The sequence below is a fragment of the Cavia porcellus genome, unplaced genomic scaffold (genome assembly GCF_034190915.1).
Source record: "Cavia porcellus strain 051 isolate PalLab524CR breed Dunkin Hartley unplaced genomic scaffold, mCavPor4.1 scaffold_41, whole genome shotgun sequence".
Taxonomy (NCBI): Eukaryota; Metazoa; Chordata; class Mammalia; order Rodentia; family Caviidae; genus Cavia; species Cavia porcellus.
This window is the reverse complement of record NW_026947524.1, coordinates 4,375,763-4,396,406: the sequence shown is the minus strand read 5'-3', so window position 1 is coordinate 4,396,406 and position 20,644 is coordinate 4,375,763.

The following is a 20,644-nucleotide window of genomic DNA, read 5'->3' as shown; positions in this document are numbered from 1 at the left end:
AACCTAACCAAACATCTAACCCTAACCCTAACCCTAACCCTAACACTAACCCTAACCCTAAACCGAACTATAACCCTAAAATTTAATCCTAAACCTAACACTAAACCTAAACCTAGCCCTTAACGTAACACTAACCCTAAACTCTAACCGTACCCCTAAACATAACCATAAACTTTAACTCTAACCCAAACCCTAAACCTAACCATAACCCTAAACCTAAACTCTAACCCTAACCCTAACAACCCTAACACTAACAGTAACAGTAACAATAACACTAACACTAACACTAACGCTAACCCATAACACTATCCCTAACACCTAACCCCTAAACCTAAGCCTAAACCTTACCACAAACCTAAGACTAAATCTAATGCAAATCCTAAGCCAAACCCTAACCCTAACCCTAATGCTAACCTAATTGTAACCCTAACATTAACCATAACTGTAAGCCTAACCCTAACAATAAACCTAACTCTGAACCTAACCCTAACACTCACACTAACCGTAAACCTAAACCTAACCATAACACTAACATCTAAACCTAACCCAAACCTTAACTGTAACCCTAACCCTAAAACTAGCAAGTAACCCTAATCCTAACACTTACCATATCCCTAACACTAACCCTAACACTAATCCTAACCATAACCCTGAACCTAAGCTTTAACAGTAACCCTAACCCTAAAATTAACCCTAACCATAAAATTTAAGCCTAACACTAATCCTAACCCTAACCCTAGCTCGAACCCTAAATCAAAAGCTAACCTCTAACCATAACCCTAACCCTAAACTTAACCTTAAACCTAATCCTAAACTCTAACAGTAACCCTAACCGTAACCCTAAACATAAACCTGAACCTAAGCTTTAACCCTAACCGTAACCCTAACACTAACCATAACCTTTAAGCCTAACCCTAACCCTAAAACTAACACTAACTCTAACCATAAATCTAATTGTAACTCTAACCGTACCCGAAACCCAAAGCCAAACACTATCCCTCTCCTTAACACCTAACAACTAACCCTAGCCTTAATCATAACCCTAACACTAAGCATAACCCTAACCTTAACCCTAAAAATAACCCTAATACTAAACCGAACTATAATTCTAAATTTTAACCCTAAACGTAACCCTAACCCTAAGCCTAACCCTTACCCTAAAACTAACACTAAACTCTAACCGTAACACTAAACCTAACCATAAAATTTAACTCTAACCCAAACCCTAACCCTAACCCTAACCCTAAACGTAATGCTAACCTCTAACCATAACCATAACCCTAATTCGAACCGTAAACCTAATGCTAACCCTAACCCTAACACTAACTCTAACACATAACATTGCCCTACCACCTAAACCCTAAACCTAATCCTAACCCTAACCCTAACACTAATGTAGTGCAAATCCTAACACTAACCCTAAACTAATGCTAACCTAGTTGTAACCCTAACCCTAACCATAGCGATAAGACTAACCCTAACCATAACCTTAACTCTAACCCTAACCCTAACCCTAACCCTAACCCTCACACTAACCCTAACCCTAACCGTAACCCTAACACTAACCTCTAAACCTAACCCTAACCTTAACTGTAACCTTAAACATAAAACTAACCACTAACCCTAATCCTAACCCTTATCATATCCCTAAGCGAACCCTACCCCTAACACTAACACTCAACCTAAGCTTTAACCCTAACCATAACCCTAACCATACCATAACCTCTAAGCTTAACACTAACCCTAACACTAACTCTAACTGTAACCTGAAAACAAAAGCTAACCCCTAACCATAATCCTGACCCTAACCTTAATCATAACCATAAACTCTAACCATAACCCTAACCGTAAGCCTAACCGTAAACCTGAACTTAAGCTTTAACCCTAACCCTAAAACTAACCCTAACCCTAACCATAACCTCTAAGCCTAACCCTAAATCTAAACCTAAACCAAACGCTAACCTCTCCACCTAACCCTAAACCTAACACTAACACTAAAACTAACTTCTAACACTAACCCTAAACCTAAATCTAAACCAAACTCTAAAACTAAGCCTAACCCTAAACACTAACCCTAACGCTAACACTATCTGTAACCCTAAGCCTAACCCTAAACCGAACCATAAACCTAACCCTAACACTAACCATATTGCTAACACCTAAGCCCTAACCCTAACCCTATATCTAACTCTAAAACTAACCCTAAACCTAAAACTAACCCTAACCCTAAACCACTACCTAAAACCTAACTCCTAACCCTAACATTAATCATAAACCTAACACTAAGCCTTATCCTAACCCTAACCCTAACACTAAACCTAGCCCTAAACCGAACCATAAGCCTAAACTCTAACCCTAACTTAGCCCTAACCCTAAATCTAACCCTTACCAGAACACTAACCCTAAACTATAACTGTAAAGCTAAACCTAACCCTAACCTTTAACTCTAACCCAAACCCTAACCCTAACCCTAATCCTAAATTTAAAGCTAACCTCTAAGCATAACCATAACCCTAACTCAATCCATAACCGTAACCCAAACACTAACACTAACCCTAAGCCATAAACCTACCGTTAACAACTAACCACTAAACATATTCCTAACCCTAACACTAACACTAAATATAAGGCAAACCCTAACCCTAACCCTAATGCTAACCTAATTGTAACCCTAACACTAACCATAGCCCTAAGCCTAACCCTAACCATAACCCTAACTCTAAACCTAAACCTAACCTTCACACTAACTTTAAACCTAACACTAACCCTAATACTAAGCTCTAAATATAACCCTAACCCTAACTCTAATCCTAACCTCAACCCTAACTGTAACCCTAAAGCAAATGCTAGCCTCTAACTATAACCCTAACACTAACACTAACCCTAACACTAACCCTAAAACTAACTTCTAACCCTAACACTAACTCTCACACTAAACCTAAATCTAACGTTAAACCAAAAGCTAACCTCTAACTATAACCCTAACACTAAACCTGACATTAATCCGAACACTAAACTCTAACGGTAACACTAACCTTAACCCTAACAGTAAACCTGAACTTAAGCTTTAACCCTAACCCTAACCATAACCATAACCATAACAATAACCTCTAAGCCTAACCCTAACCGTAACCCTGACCATAACTCTAACCCTAAAACAAATGCTAGCCTCTAATCATGACCCTAAAAATAACCCTAACACTAACACTAACACTAACACTAACACTAACACTAAAACTAACTTCTTACGATAACACTAACCCTAACCCTACCCTAACACTAACCCAAACTCATAACCCTATCCCTAACACCTAACACCTAAACCTAAACTTAACACTAACTCTAAATCTAAACCTAACACTAAATGTAATGCAAACCCTAAACCAAACCCTCAACCTAACCCTAACACTAACCCAATTGTAAACCTAACCCTAACCATAACTCTAAGCCTAACTGTAATGATAACCTTAACTATAACCATAAACATATCCCTCACATTAACCCTGACACTAACCTCTACATTAACCCTAACCCTAAATGTAACCCTAAACGTAAAACTAACCGCTAACCCTAATACTAACCCTTAGCATATCCATAACCGAACCCTACCCCTAACCTTAACACTCAACCTAACCTTTAACCCTAACTGTAAGCCTAACTATAACCACAACCTCTAAGCCTAACACTAACCCTAACCCTAAACCTAACCCTAAAACTAACCATAACGTCTTATCCTAACGATAACCTCTAACCATAACAGTAACCCTAACTCTAACAGTAAACTTAATGCTAACCGTAACCTCTAAGCCTAACTCCACCACTAACACTTATTCTAAACCTAAACCAAATTCTAGCCTCTTACAATAACCCTAACCCTAACCCTAACACTAACACTAACACTAACACTAAAACTAACTTCTAATCCTAACTCTAAGCCTAAACCTAAACCTAAACATAAACCGAACCCTAAATCTAACCCTAACCCTAACCATAACCATAACGCTAACCTAATTGTAACCCTAACACTTACCATAACCCTAAGCCTAAACCTAAACCTAAACCTAACTCTAAAGCTAACCCCAACCCTCACACTAACCCTAACCCTAACATTAACACTAACAGTAACATCTAAAACTAACCCAAACCCTAACCGTAAACCTAACCCTAACCCTAAAACTAACCACTAACCCTAATCCTAACCCTTACCATATCCATAACCCTAACCCTAAGCCTAACCCTAACCCTAAACCTAACCCTAACCATAACTTCTAAGCATAACACTGACCCAAACACTAACCCTAACTCTAACCCTAAACCAAAAGCTCAACTCTAACCTTAAACCTAACCCAAACAATAACCATAACCCTAAACCTAATCCTAAACTCTAACCGTAACTCTAATGGTAACTCTAAACATAAACATGAACCTAAGTTTAACCCTAACCCTAACCCTAACCCTAACCATAACCATAACTATAACCTCTTACCTTACCCTAACACTAAATGAACCCTAACTCGAACCCTAAACCAAATGCTAACCTCTAACCATAACCCTAACCCGAACCCTAACGCTAACAGTAAACCTATCTTCTAACCCTAACAATAACCCGAACACTAAAACTAAACCTAAACCTAAAAATAACCCTAACCTTAAACCCTAACCCTAACCCTAATGCAACCCCTATTCCTAACCCAGCCTTAAACTGAACCCTAAACCTAACCCTAACCCTAACACTATCGCTAACACCGAAACGCGAATTATAACCCTCAGCCAACTCGCTAGCACTAATCCTATAAGCTAACCTCAAAACCTAACCCTAACCCTAACCTGAACCCTAACACTAAATATAACCCAAACCCTAAAACTATCGCTAACCCTAACCCTAACGCTAAACTAATTGTAACACTAAACCTAACCATAACACTAAAGCTAAACCTAAACATAACACTAATTCTAACCCTAACCTTAACCCTCACACTATCCCTAAAACTAACCTCTAAACCTAACCCTAACCCTAACACAAATCTAATGCAAACCCTAACCATAACTCTAACCTGAAACCAAACGCTAACCTCTAACCATAACCCTAACCATAACCCTAACACTAACACTAAACATAACTTTTAACCCTAACACTAACCCTAACCATAAACCTAAACCTAAACCTAAACCTAAACCTAACCCTAACCCTAACACTGACCCTAATCCCAAACAATAACCCTAATACTATCCCTAACCCTAACACTAACCCTAACCCTAAACTGAACCCTATATCTAACTGTAATGCTAACTCTAACCCTAACTCTAACCCTAACCCTAAACTGAACCATAACCCTAACCCTAAACCTAATCCTTACCCTAACACTAACTCTTACTCTAAATGTAATGCTAAAGCTAACCCTAACCTTTAACTCTAACCCAAACCCTAACACTAACCCTAAACCTAAAGTTAACCTCTAACCATAACCGTAACCATAACTCTAAATGTAACCCTAACCCTAACCCTATACCCATTCCCTAACACCCAAACCCTAACCCTAACCCTAACCCTAACCCTAAACTTAACCCAAACACTAAATCTAAAGCAAACCCTAACCCTCACCCTAAACCTAATGCTAACCTAGTTTTAACCCTAACCATAACCATAAGCATAACCATAAGACTAATCCTAACCAGAAACCTAAATCTAACCCTAACCCTAACCATAACCCTCACACTAACACTAAACCTAACCCTAACGCTAACCCTAACACTAACCTCTAAACGTAACCTTAACCTTAACTGTAACCCTAACCATAAAACTAACCACTAACCTTATTCCTAACCATTAGCATATCCGTAACCTAATCCTACACCTAACCCGAACCTTCAACTAAGCTTTAACCATAACCGCAACCCTAACCCTAACAATAACCATAACCTCTAAGCCTAACACTAACCCAAACACTTACACTAACTCTAACCTTAAAACAAAAGCTAAACTCTAACCACAACCCTAACCCTACCCCAAGCTTAATCATAACCCTAAACTCTAACCATAACCCTAACCTTAACCCTAACCATAAACCTGAACTTAAGCTTTAACCCTAAACCTAAAACTAACCCTAACCCTAAACATAACCTCTAAGCCTAACCCTAACCCTAACCCTAAATCTAAACCTAAACCAAATGCTAACTTCTAAACATAATCCTAACCCTAACCCTAACACTAACACTAACACTAAACTATTTTCTAACACTAACAATAACCCTAAACCTAAACATAACCCTAACCCTAAACAGTAACCCAGACCCTAACACTATCCCTAACCCTAACCTTAACCCTAACCATAACTCTAAGCCTAACCGTAACGATAACCTTAACTCTAACCCTAAAACTAACCCTCAAATTAACCCTGACACTAACCACTACACCTAACCCTAAACCTAACTGTAACCCTAAACCTAAAACTAACCACTAACCCTAATACTAACCCTTGGCATATCCCTAACCGAACCCTACCCTTAACCCTAACCCTCAACCTAAGCTTTAACTGTTACCATAACCCTAACTATAACCATAACCTCTAAGCCTAAAACTAACCCTAACTCTAACTCTATACCAAAAGCTAACCTTTAACCATAACATTAACCTTACCCATAAGCTTAATCATAAACCTAAACTCTAACTTTAACCCTAACATTAACCCTAACTGTAAACCTGAACTTAAGCTTTAACCTTAACCCTAAAAGTAACCCTAACCCTAACCATAACCACTAAGCCTAATGCTAACCACTAACCATAGCAGTAACCCTAACTCTAACAGTAAACTTAACCCTAACAATAACCTCTAAGTCTAACCCTACCACTAACACTAATTCTAAACCTAAACCAAATGCTAGCCTCTTACCATAACCCTAATCCTAAACCTAACACTAACACTAACACTAAAACTAACTTGTAATCCTAACACTAAGCCTAAACCTAAACCTACCTAACCCTAACGCTAACCTAATTGTAACCCTAACACTAACCATAACCCTAAGCCTAACCTTAAACGTAACCGTAACTCTAAACCAAACCCAAACCCTCACACTAACGCTAACCCTAACACTAACCCTAACTCTAACACTAAACCAAAAGCTAATCTCTAACCTTAACCCTAACCATAACCATAACCCTAAAGCTAATCCTAAACTCTAACCGAAACCCTAATGGTAACTCTAAATATAAACCTGAACCTAAGCTTTAACCCTAACTCTAACCCTAACCATAACAATAACCATAAACTCTTAGCCTAACCCTAACAGTAAACCGAACCCTAACTCGAACTATAAACCAAACACTAACCTCTAACCATAACCCTAACCCGAACCCTAACGCTAACATTAAGTCTATTTTCTAACCCTAACCCTAACCCTAACCCTAAACCGAAATCTAAACATAACTCTAACCCTAAAACATAACCCTAAACCTAATTCAAACCCTATCCCTAACCCTAGCCTTAAACTGAACCCTAAACCTAACCCTAACCCTAAACCTACAGCTAACACCAAATCCTGAACCATAACCCTCAGCCTAACTCCCTAATCCTAACCCTAACCCTAAAAGTAACTGATCACCCTAGCCCTAAAACCTAACCTCAAAACCTAACCTAACCCTAATCTGAACCCTAACACAAAAACTAACCAAAACCCTAAACCTAACCCTAACCCTAAACCTAATGCTAACCTAATTGTAACACTAAACCGAAGCATAAAACTAAGCCTAACCTTAACCATAGCCCTAACTCTAACCCTGACTTTAACCCTCATACTAACCCAAACACTAACTTCTAAACCTAACCCTAACCCTAACACTAAACCTAATACTATCCCTAACCCTAACCCTAACTCTAAACCTAAACTGAACCATAATCCTAACACTAACCCTAAGACTATTGCTAACACCTATCCCCTAACACTAACCCTAACCCTAACTCTAAAACTAACCATAAACCTAACACTAACCCTAACCCTACATCTAACCGTAATGCTAACCCTAACTCTAACCCTAACCCTAACCCATTACCCTATCCCTAACACCTAATCCCTAAACCGAACCCTAAACCTAACCCTAACCCTAATCCTAACATAACCCAAACCCTAAACCTAACACTAAATCTAATGCAAACCCTAACCCTAACCCTAATCCTAATGCTAACCTAATTTTAACCCTAACCCTAACCATAACCATAAGCATAAGAGTAATCCTAACCATAAACCTAACTCTAACCCTAACTCTAACCCCTAACACTAACCATAACCCTAACTCTAAAACTAACCCTAAACCTAAACCTAATCGTAACGCTAACCCTAACCCACAGCCTAAGCCTAACCCAATCCTTAAAAAATAACTCCTAACCCTAACCTTAATCATAACCCTAACACAAAGCATAACCCTAACCCTAAACCTAATCCTTACCCTAACACTAACCCTTACTCTAACTGTAACGCTAAAGCTAACCCTAAACTTTAACTCTAACCCAAACCCTAACACTGACCCTCAACCTAACGTTAACCTCTAACCATAACTGTAACACTAACTCTAACCGTCACCATAACCCTAACCCTATCCCTAACCCATAACTCTATCCCTAACACCTAACCCCTAAACCTAACCCTAACCCTAACCATAAACATAACCCTAACTCTAACACTAACACTAAATCTAACGCAGACCCTAACCCTAACCCTAAACCTAACGCTAACCTAATTTTAACCCTAATCCTAACCATAACCATAAGCAAAAGAGTAATCCTAACCCTAAACCTAACTCTAACCCTAACCCTAACCCTAACACTAAACCTAAACCTAATTCTAATCCTAACCCTAATACTAAACTCTAAACCTAACCCTCCTTAACAGTAATCCTAACCCTAAAACTAACCACTAACCTTAATTCTAACTCTTAGCATATCACTAACCTAATCCTACCCCAACCCTAACCCTCAACTAAGCTTTAATCATAACCATATACATAGCCATAACCATAACCTCTAAGCCTAACACTAACCCTAACACTTACCCTAACTCTAACCATAAAACAAAAGCTAACCTCTAACCATAACCCTAACCCTACTGCTAAGCTTAATCATAACACTAAACTCTAACTGTAACCCTAACCTTAATCCTAACCGTAAACCTGAAATTAAGCTTTAACCCTAACCCTAAAACTAACCCTAAACCTAAACATAACCTCTAAGCCGAACCCTAACTCTAAACCTAAACCAAATGTTAACCTCTAAACATAACCCTAACCCTAACCCTAACCCTAACACTAACACTAAACTAACTTCTAACCCGAACACTAACAATAACCCTAAACCTAAACATAACACTAACCCTAACCCTTACCCTAAATACTAAACACAGACCCTAGCACTATCCCTAACCCTAAACCTAACCGTAAATGGAACAATAAACCTAACGCAAATCCTAACCTCATCGCTAACACCTAACCCCAAAACCTAACCCTAAACCTAACTCTAAAACTAACAATAAACCTAACCCTAACACTAACCCTAACCCTAAAACTAATCGTAACCCTAACCCTAACCGTAACCCAAAGTCTAACCCTAACCCACTCCCTAACACCTAACTCCTAACCCTAAACTTAATCATAACCCTAACACTAAGTGTAATCCTAACCCTAACCCTAACACTAAACCTAACCATAAACAAAAGCATAAGCATAAATTCTAATACTAAACCTAACCATAACCCTAAACCTAACCATTATGCTAACACTAACCCAAAACTCTAACCGTAAATCTAAACCTAACATTAACCTTTACTTTTAACCCAAACCCTAACCCTAACCCTAACCATAATCCTAAACGTAACGCTAACCTATAATCATAACCATAACCCTAACTCTATCCGTAACCCTAACGCAAATCCTAACAATAACGCTAACCCATAACACTATTGCTAACACCTAACCCCTAAACCTAACCCTAACACTAACACTAACACTAAATCTAATGCAAAAAAGAAAAAGAAAAAAAAAAAAAAAACGCTAACCTAATTGTAACCCTAACCCTAACCATAAGCCTAAGCATAACCCGAAACATAACACTAACTATAACTGTAACACTAACCCTCACACTAAACCTAACCCTAACGCTAACACTAACACTGACCTCTAAACCTACCCCTAAAACTAAAAATAACCCTAAACCTAAAAATAACCACTAACCGTAAACCTAACCCTTAGAATATACCTAAGCGAACCCTACCACTAACCCTAACCCTCAACCTAAGCTTTATCTCTAACCCTAACCCTAACCATAACCATAACCACTAAGCCTAACACTAACTCTAACATTTACCCTAACTCTAACCCTAAACCAAAAGCTAACCTGTAACCATAACCCTAACCGTAACCCTAACATTAGTCCTAACCCTAAACTCTAACCATAACCCTAACCTTAACCCTAACTGTGAACCTGAACTTAAGCTTTAAACCTAACCCTAACCCTAAACATAACTCTAATCCTAAAACAAAGCTAAACTCTAACAATAACACTAACCCTAACCATAAATTTTAACCTACCTAATCCTAAACTCCAACCGTAACAATATCTGTAACTCAAAACATAAACCTGAACCTAAACTTTAACCGTAACCCTAACCCTAACCCTAACCATAAACCCTAAGCATAACCCTAACCCTAAACCTAAGCCTAACTCGCAGCCTAAACAAAATGCTAACCTCTAAACCTAACCCTAAACCTAACCCTAAACCTAACACTAAACCTATCTTCTAATCCTAAAACTAACCCTAACACTAACCCTAAACCTAAACCTAAGCCTAACCCTAAACCCAACATTATCCCTAACCCTAAACCAAACCCTAAACCTAACCCTAAACCTAACACTAACACTAAATCTAATGCAAACCTAACCCTAAAAATAATGTTAACCTAATTGTAACACTAACCCTAACCATATGCCTAAACCTAACCCGAAACATAACCCTAATTATAACCATAACCCTAATCCTCACACTAACCATAACCCCAACACTAACACTAACTTCTAAACCTACCCCTAAACCTAACCGTAACCTTAAACCTAAAACTAACCACTAAACCTAAACCTAAGCCTTAGCATATACCTAACTGAACACTACACCTAAACCTAACCCTCAATCTAAGCTTTAACTCTAACCGTAACCCTAACCAAAACCATAAACTCTAAGCCTAACAATAACCCTAACACTAACACTTACTCTAACCCTAAACCGAAAGCTAACCTCCAACCATAATCCTAACCCTAACCCTAACACTAAACATAACTCTAATCCTAAAACAAAGCTAAACTCTAACCATAACCCTAACTCTAACCATAAATTTTAACCTAATCCTTAACTCTAACTGTGACAATATCTGTAACTCCAAATGTAAATGTGAACATAACTTTAACCCTAAACCTAACCCTAACCATAAACCCTAAGCCTAACCCTAACCCCAAACCTAACCCTAACTAGAACCCTAAACCAAATGCTAACCTCTAACCGTAACCCTAAACGTAACCCTAAAACTAACACTAAACCTATCTTCTAATCCTAAAACTAACCCTAACGCTAACCATCAACCTAAACCTAACCTGAACCCTAACCCTAAACCCAACACTATCCCTAACCCTAAACCTAACCCTAACCCTAACATAATCGCTAAAACCTAACCCCTAACCCTAACACTAACCCTAACTGTAAAACCTACTCTAAACCTAAACCTTACCCTAACACTAACCCTAACCCTAAATCTAACCCTAAACCTAATCCTAATCCTAACCCTAACTGAAACACAAAGCCTAACCCTAACCCTCTCCCTAACACCTAACTCCTAACCCTAACCGTAAACATAACACTAACACAAAGCGTAACCCTAAACCTAACCCTAACACTAACTCTAACCCTAAACTGATCTATAACCCTAAATTTTAACTCTAAACCTAAACCTAACCCTTACACTAACACTAACCCTAAACTCTTACCTTACCCCTAAACATAACCATAACCTTTATCTCTAACCCAAACCCTAAACCTAACGCAAACCTCTAACCATAACCATAACCTCTAAGCCATACACTAATCCTAACACTAACCCTAACCCTAAAACTAGCCCTAAATCATAACATTATCCCTAACACCTAACCCCTAAACCTAACCCTAACCCTAACACTAAATCTAACGCAAACCCTAACCCTAACCCTAACCCTAATACAAACCTAATTGTAATCCGAAACCTAACCATAACCCTAAGGCTAAACCTAACTCTAACCCTATCCCTTACCCTAACACTCACACTAACCCTAACCCTAAACCTAACCCTAACAGTAACTTCTAAACCTAACCCTAACCTTAACCGTAACCCTAACCCTAAAACTAACCACTAACCCTAATCCTAACCCTTAGCATATCCGTAACCAAACACTACCACTAACCCTAACCCCACCTAATCTTTAACAATACCAAAACCATAACCATAACCATAACCTCTAAACCTAATACTAACCCTAACCCTAACACTAACCCTAAAACAAAAGCTAACCTCTAACCATAACCCTAACTCTAACCCTAAACTTAATCCTAAACCTAAAATCTAACCGTAACCGTAACATTAACCCTAACCATAAACATGTACTTAAGCTTTAACCCTAACCCTAACCATAACCTCTAAACCTAACCCTAACCTAACCATAATTCTAACACTAAACCAAACACTAACCTCTAAACATAACACTCACCCTATCACTAACACTAAAACTAACTTCTAAGCCTAAGACTAACCCTAAACATAAACATAAACCTAACCCTAATCCTAACCCTAACCCTAAACACTCACCCTAACCCTAACCATAACAATAAGACTAACCCAGATCTAACATTAATCCCTGACCATAACCTTAACTCTAACCCTAACAATAACACTGAAACTAAGTTCTAACCCTAAGACTATCCCTAACCCTAAACAAAAAACTAACCCTAATCCTAACCCTAACACTAAACCCTCAACCTAATCCTAACCATAACAATAAGACTAACCCAGACCTAACATTAATCCCTTACCCTAAACTTAACCCTCACACTTAAACTAACCCTAAGGCTGACTGTAATACCTAACCCAGCACTAGCATAACCCTAACCCTAACTCTAACCCTAACCCTAACCCTACCCTAACCCTAACACATACAAGTAACCCTAACCCTAAAACTAACACTATCACTAACACCTAACGCTAACCCTAAACCTAAACCTATCTCTAACCCTGACCCTAAACCTAACACTAAACCTAACTTCTAACCCTAACCCTCACCATAAACCTCAACCTAAGCCTAACCCTAACCCTAAACTCTAACCCTAAGCGTAACCTTAACCTTAACCCTAACCCTAACAATAACACAAACGGTAACCCATAACACTATCCTTTTAGGAATCTAACCCTAAACCTAAACCTAAACCTAAACCTAACCCTAACCCTAACCCTAACCATAAGGCCAACCTAATTGTAACCCTAACACTAACCATAACCATAACCCTAAGCCTAATGCTAACCCTAACCCTAACTATACACTTAACCCTAACCCTCACATGTACCGTAATCCTAACCCTAACATTAACACTAACATCTAAACCTAACCCCAATGCTAACCATAACCCTAACTGTAAAACTAACCACTATCACTAATCCTAACAATTACCATGTCCCGAACCCTAACACTAATCCTAACCCTAACACTGAACCTAAGCTTTAATAATAAAATTAACCCTAAATGTAACCCTAATCATAACCTCTAAGCCTAACCATAACAATAACACTAACAATAACCTAACAATAACAATAACACTACCCCTAACTCTAACCCTAAAAACAAAAGCTAACCTCTAACCATAACCGTAACCCTTACCATAGCCTTAAACCTAATCCTAAACTCTAACCCATAACACTGTCCCTAACACCTAACCCCTAAACTTAACCCTAACCCTAACCCTAACACTAAGCTCTAAATCTAACCCTAACCCTAATGATAACCCTAACCCTAAAACTAACCACTAACCCTAATCCTAACCCCTAGCATATCCCTAACCAAACCCTACCCCTAATACTAACCCTAAACCTAACCTTTAAACCTAACCATAACCTTAACCATAACCATAAATTCTAAGACAAACACTAACCATAACAATAACCCTTACTCTAACCCTAAACCAAAAGCTAACCTTTAACCATAACCATAACCCTAACCCTAACCTTAATCCTAACCCTAAACTCTAACCGTAACATTAACCTTAACCCTAATTGTAAACCTGAACTTAAGGTTTAACCCTAATACTAACCCTAACCATAACCTCTAAGCCTAACCCTAACACTAACACTAATTATAAAACTAAACCAAACGCTAGCCTTACCATAACCCTAAACCTAACACTAACACTAACACTAAAAGTAACTTCTAATCCTAACACTAACCCTAAACCTAAACCTAAACCTAAACCGAACCCTAACTCTAACCCTAACGCTAACCCTAACGCTAACTAATTGTAACCCTAACACTAATCATAACCCTAAGCTTAACCCTAAACCTAACCCTAACTCTAAACCTAACCATAACCCTCACACTAACCCTAACCCTAACTCTAGCACTAACACTACTATCTAAACCTAATCCAAACCATAACCATAACCCAAACCCTAAAACTAACCACTAACCCTAATCCTAACCCTTACCATATCCCTAACACTAACCCTAAGCCTAACCCTAACACTGAACCTAAGCTTTAACCCTAACCCTAACCGTAAACCTAACCCTAAACATAACTTCTAAGCCTAACACTAACCCTAACTCTAACCCTAAACCAAAAGCTAACTTCTAACGATAACCCTAACCCTAACATAACCCTAAACCTAATCCCAAACTCTAACCATAAACCTAACGGTAACCCTAAACATAAACCTGAACGTAAGCTTTAACCTTAACCCTAACCATAACCATAACCTCTAAGCCTAACCCTACAACTAAACCTAAACCTAACTCAAACACTAAACCAAACGCTAAGCTCTAACCATAACCCTAACCCTAACTCTAATGCTAACACAAAATCTATCTTCTAACACTAACCCTAACCGTAACCCTAAACCTAAACCTAAACCTAAATATAACCCTAACACAAACCGTAACCATAACCCTAATTCGACCCCTAATCCTAACCCTAGCCTTAAACTAAACCTTAAACCTAACCCTAAACCTTACCCTTTCATTAACCCTGAACCCCTAACCCTAACCCTAAATCCCTAGCCCTAACCCTACCCCTAACACTAACCCTAACCCATCACCCAATCTCTAAAACCTAACCCAAAAACCTAACACTAAACTTAACCTGAACCCTAACACTAAATCTAACCCAAACCCTAAACCTAACGCTAACCTAATTGTAACACTAAACCTAACTATAACCCCAAGCCTAACCCTAAACATAACCCTAATTCTAACACTAACCTTAACCCTCACACTAACCCTAACACTAACCATAATACTAACCTCTAAACCTAACCCTAAGCCTAACCCTAACCCTAACACAAACCCTAACATTAAATCTAACTCAAAGCCTAACCCTAATGCTAACACTAAAGCAAACGCTAACCTCTAACAATAACCCTAAACCTAAACCTAAATTTTAACCTAACACTAACCCTAACAATAACCTTAACTCTAACCCTAAACCAAAAGCTAACCTCTAACCATAAACCTAACCAAACCTAACATTAATCCTAACCCTAAACTCTAACTGTAACCCTAACCTTAACCCTAACCATGAATCTGAACTTAAGCTTTAACCCTAACCCTAACCCTAAACATAACTCTAATTCTAAAACAAAAGATAAACTCTAACCATAGCCCTAAATCTAACCATACATTTTAACCTAATCCTAAACTCTAACCGTAACCCTATCTGTAACTCGAAATATAAACCTGAACCTAAACTTTAACCGTAAATCTAACCCTAACCCTAACCATAAACCCTAAGCCTAACCCTAACCCTAAACCTAACCTTAACTCACAGCCTAAACTAAATGCTAACCTCTAACCCTAACCCTAACACTAACCCTAAACCTAACACTAAAACTATCTTCTAATCCTAAAACTAAACCTAACCCTAACCCTAAACCTAAACCTAAACCTAACCCTAACCCTAAAACCAACTTTATCCCTAACTCTAACCCTAACCCTAAACCGAACCCTAAACCTAACCCTTACCCTAACCCTATCGCTAAAACCTAACCACTAACCCTAAACCTAACCCTAACTGTAAAACCTACTCTACACCTAACACTTACCCTAACCCTAAACCTAACCCTAACTCTAACCCTAAACCTAAACAGAACTATAACCCTAAAATTTAAACCTAAACCTAACCCTAAACCTAAACCTAACCCTTCCCCAACACTAACCCTAATCTCTAACCGTACCCCTAAACATAACTATAACCGTTAACTCTAACCCAAACCCTAAACCTAACCCTTAACCTAACGCAAACCTCTAACCATAACCATAACCTCTAAGCCTAACACTAACCCTAACACTAACCCTAACCCTAAAACTAGCCCTAACCCATAACATTATCCCTAACACCTAACCCCTAACCCTAACTCTAAATATAACACAAACAATAACCCTAACCATAACACTAAGCTAATTATAACCCTAACCCAAACCCTAACCCTAAACTTAATCCTAAACCTACAATCTAACATTAACCCTAATCTTAACCCTAACTGTAAAGCTGTACTTAAGCTTTAACCCTAACCCTAACCATACCGTCTAAGCCTAACCCTAACCTAACACTAACTCTAACCCTAAACCAAACACTAACCTCTAAACATAATCCTAACCCTAACACTAAAACTAACTTCTAAACCTAAGACTAACCCTAACAATAAACATAAAACTAACCCTAATCCTAACCCTAACCCTAAACCCTAACCCTAACCCTAACCATAACAATAAGACTAACCCAGACCTAACATTAATCCATTACCCTAAACCTAACACTAACACTAAAACTAACTTCTAACCCTAAGACTAACCCTAACCCTAAACATAAACCTAACCCTAATTCTAACCATAACCCTAAACCCTCAACATAACCCTAACTATAACAATAAGACTAACCCAGACCTAATGTTATTCCCTTACCCTAAAGCTAACCCTAACCCTTAAACTAATCCTAAGGCTGACTGTAGTACCTAACCCTAAGCCTAGCATAATCCTAACCATAACTCTAACCCTAATCCTAGCCTAACCCTAACCCTAAAACTAACCCTAACCTCTAACACTAACCCTAACCCTAAACCTATCCCTAAACCTGACCCTAACCCTAACACTAAACTTAACTTCTAAAACTAACCCTCTCTGTAAACATCAACCTTATCCTAACCCTAACCTTAACACTCATCCAAACCATAACCTTAACCCTAAACACTAACCCCAAGCCTAACCCTACCCTAACTCTAATAATAACACTAACTCTAACCCATAACACCATCCTTAATACCTAACCCCTAAACGTAACCCTAAACCTAACCCTAACCCTAACCCTAAGGCTAACCTAATTGTAAGCCTAACAGTAACCATAACACTAAGCCTAATCCTAAAACTAATTATAACTCTAAACTTAACCCTAACCCTCACACTTACCCTAAACCTAACCCTAACATTAACACTAACATCTAAACCTAACCCTAACGCTAACCGTAACCCTAACAGTAAAACTAACCACCAACCCTAATCCTAAACCTTGCCATGTCTCTAACCCTAACACTAATCCTAACCCTAACTCTGAACCTAAGCTTTAACAATAAACTTAACCCTAAACATAACCCTAACCATAACCTCTAAGCCTAACACTAACCATAACACTACCCCTAACTGTAACCCTAAAACAAAAGCTAACCTCTAACCATAACCCTAACACTTACCATAACCTTAAACCTAATCCTAAACTATAACTGTTACCATAACTGTAACCCTAAAAGTAAACCTCAAACTAAGCTTTAACCCTAACCCTAACACTATTCCTAAACCTAAACATAACCTCTAAGCCTAACGCTAAACCTAAACCTAAACAAAAATCTAACCCTAAACCAAAAGATAACCTGTAACCATAACCCTAACCCTAACCTAAACCTATCTTCGAAACCTAATACTAACCCTAACCCTAAACATAAACATAAACCTAACCCTAACCCTAAACCTAAACCCTAACCATAACCCTAGCATTATCCCTAACTGTAAGCCTAACCCTAAACCGAACCCTAATCCTAACCCTAACCCTAAACCTATTGCTAACACGTAACCCCTAACCCTAACCATAACCCTAACTCTAAAATTAACCCTAAACCTAAGCCTAAAACTAATCCTAACGCTAACACTAACCCTTACCCTAACTCTAACCCTAAATCTAATCGTAACCCTAAACCTAACTGAAACCCAAAGGCTAATCCTAACCCTCTCCATAACACCTGACTCCTAACCCTAACCTCAATAATAACCCTAACACTAAGTGTAACCCTAATCCTAACCCTAACATTAACCCTAACATGAAACCAAACTATAACCCTAAAATTTAACATTAAAACTAACCCTAACTGTAAACCTAACCATTACCCTAACACTAACCCTAAATTCTTACCATAAAACTAAACCTAACCATAACCTTTAACTCTAACCAAAACTGTAACCATTACCCTAAACCTAAGGCTAACCTCTAACCATAACTGTAACCCTAACTCTAACCATAACCCTAAACCTAACACTAACCCTAACCCATAACTCTATCCCTAACACCTAACCCCTAAACCTAACCCTAAGCTTAACACTAACACTAAATTTAACGCAAACATTAACCCTAAACCTAACGCTAACCTAATTGTAACCCTGGCCCTAACCATAACCCTATGCCCAACATTAAAAAAAAAAAGAACATTAAATTTAACCATAAAACTAACCCTCACTCAAACTCTAACCCTAACACTAACAATAACCTCTAAACCTAATCCTAACCCTAACCATAACCCTAACACTAAAACTAACCACTAACCATAATGCTAACCCCTAGCATATCCCTAACCGAACCCTACCCCTAATCCTAATGGTCAAACAAAGCTTTAAACCTCACCGTAACCCTAACCATAACCATAACCTCTAAGCCTAACACTAACCATAACACTAACCCTTACTCTATCCCTAAAACAAAAGCTAACCTCTAACCATAACCCTACCCCGTAATCCTAACCTTATCCTAACCCTAAACTCTAACCGTAACCTTAATCTTATCCCTAACCATAAACCTGAAATTAATCTTTAACACTAACCATAACCCTAACCCTAACCATAACCTATAAGCCTAACCCTACAACTAACAATTATTCTAAACCTAAACCAAACACTAGCCTCTTACCATAACCCTAACACTAACACTAAAACTAACTTCTAATCCTAACACTAACCTTAAACCTACACCTAAACCTAAACCTCAACAGAACCCTAACCCTATCTCTAACGCTAACCCTAACCCTAACCCTAACGCTAACCTAATTGTAACCCTAACACTAACCATAACCCTAAGCCTAACCCTACCCTAATCCTAACTCTAAACCTAACCCTAACCCTCACACTAACTGTAAACCTAATGCTAACACTAACATCTAAACCTAACCCAAGCCATAACTGTAACCATAAACCTAAAACTAACCGCTAACCCTAATCTTAACAGTTACCATAACCCTAACCCTAACCCTAACCCTAAGCCTAACCCTAAACCTAACCCTAAACAAAACCCTAACCCTAACAATAAACATAACCCTAACCCTAACACTAACCCTAACACTAAATCTAACGCAAACCCTAACCATAACCCTAACCCCAACTCTAACACTAACACTAAACCTAACTTTTAACCCTAACACTAACCATAACCCTAAACCTAACCCTAACCCTAACACTAAACCGTAACAGTAACCATAACAGTATCCGTAACCCAAACTCTAACCCTAACACTAACCTGAAACAAAATCCTAACCCTAACCCTAAGCTTATCGCTAACACCTAACCCCTAACACTAACCCTAACCCTAACTTTAAAACTAACTCTAACCCTAACCCTAACCCTATCCCTAATCCTAAACCTAATCGTAACCCTAACCCACAGACTAACTTAACACAATCCCTAAAACATAACTCCTAACCCTAACCTTAATCATAACCCTAACACAAAGTGTAACCCTAACCCTAAACCTAATCCTTACCTTAACAATAACTCTTACCCCAACTGTAATGCTAAAGCTAACCCTAAACTTTAACTCTAACACAAATCCTAAGCCTAACCCTAAACCTAAATCTAACGCTAACCTCTAACCATAACCGTAACCCTAATTCTAACCGTAACCCTAACCCTAACAATAACCCTAACCCATAACCCTATCCCTAACACCTAACCCCTCACCCTAACCCTAAACCTAACCCTAACCCTAACACTAAATCTAATGCAAACCCTAACCATAACACTAACTCTAACCTAATTGTAACCCTAAACCTAACCATATCCCTAAGCCTAACCCT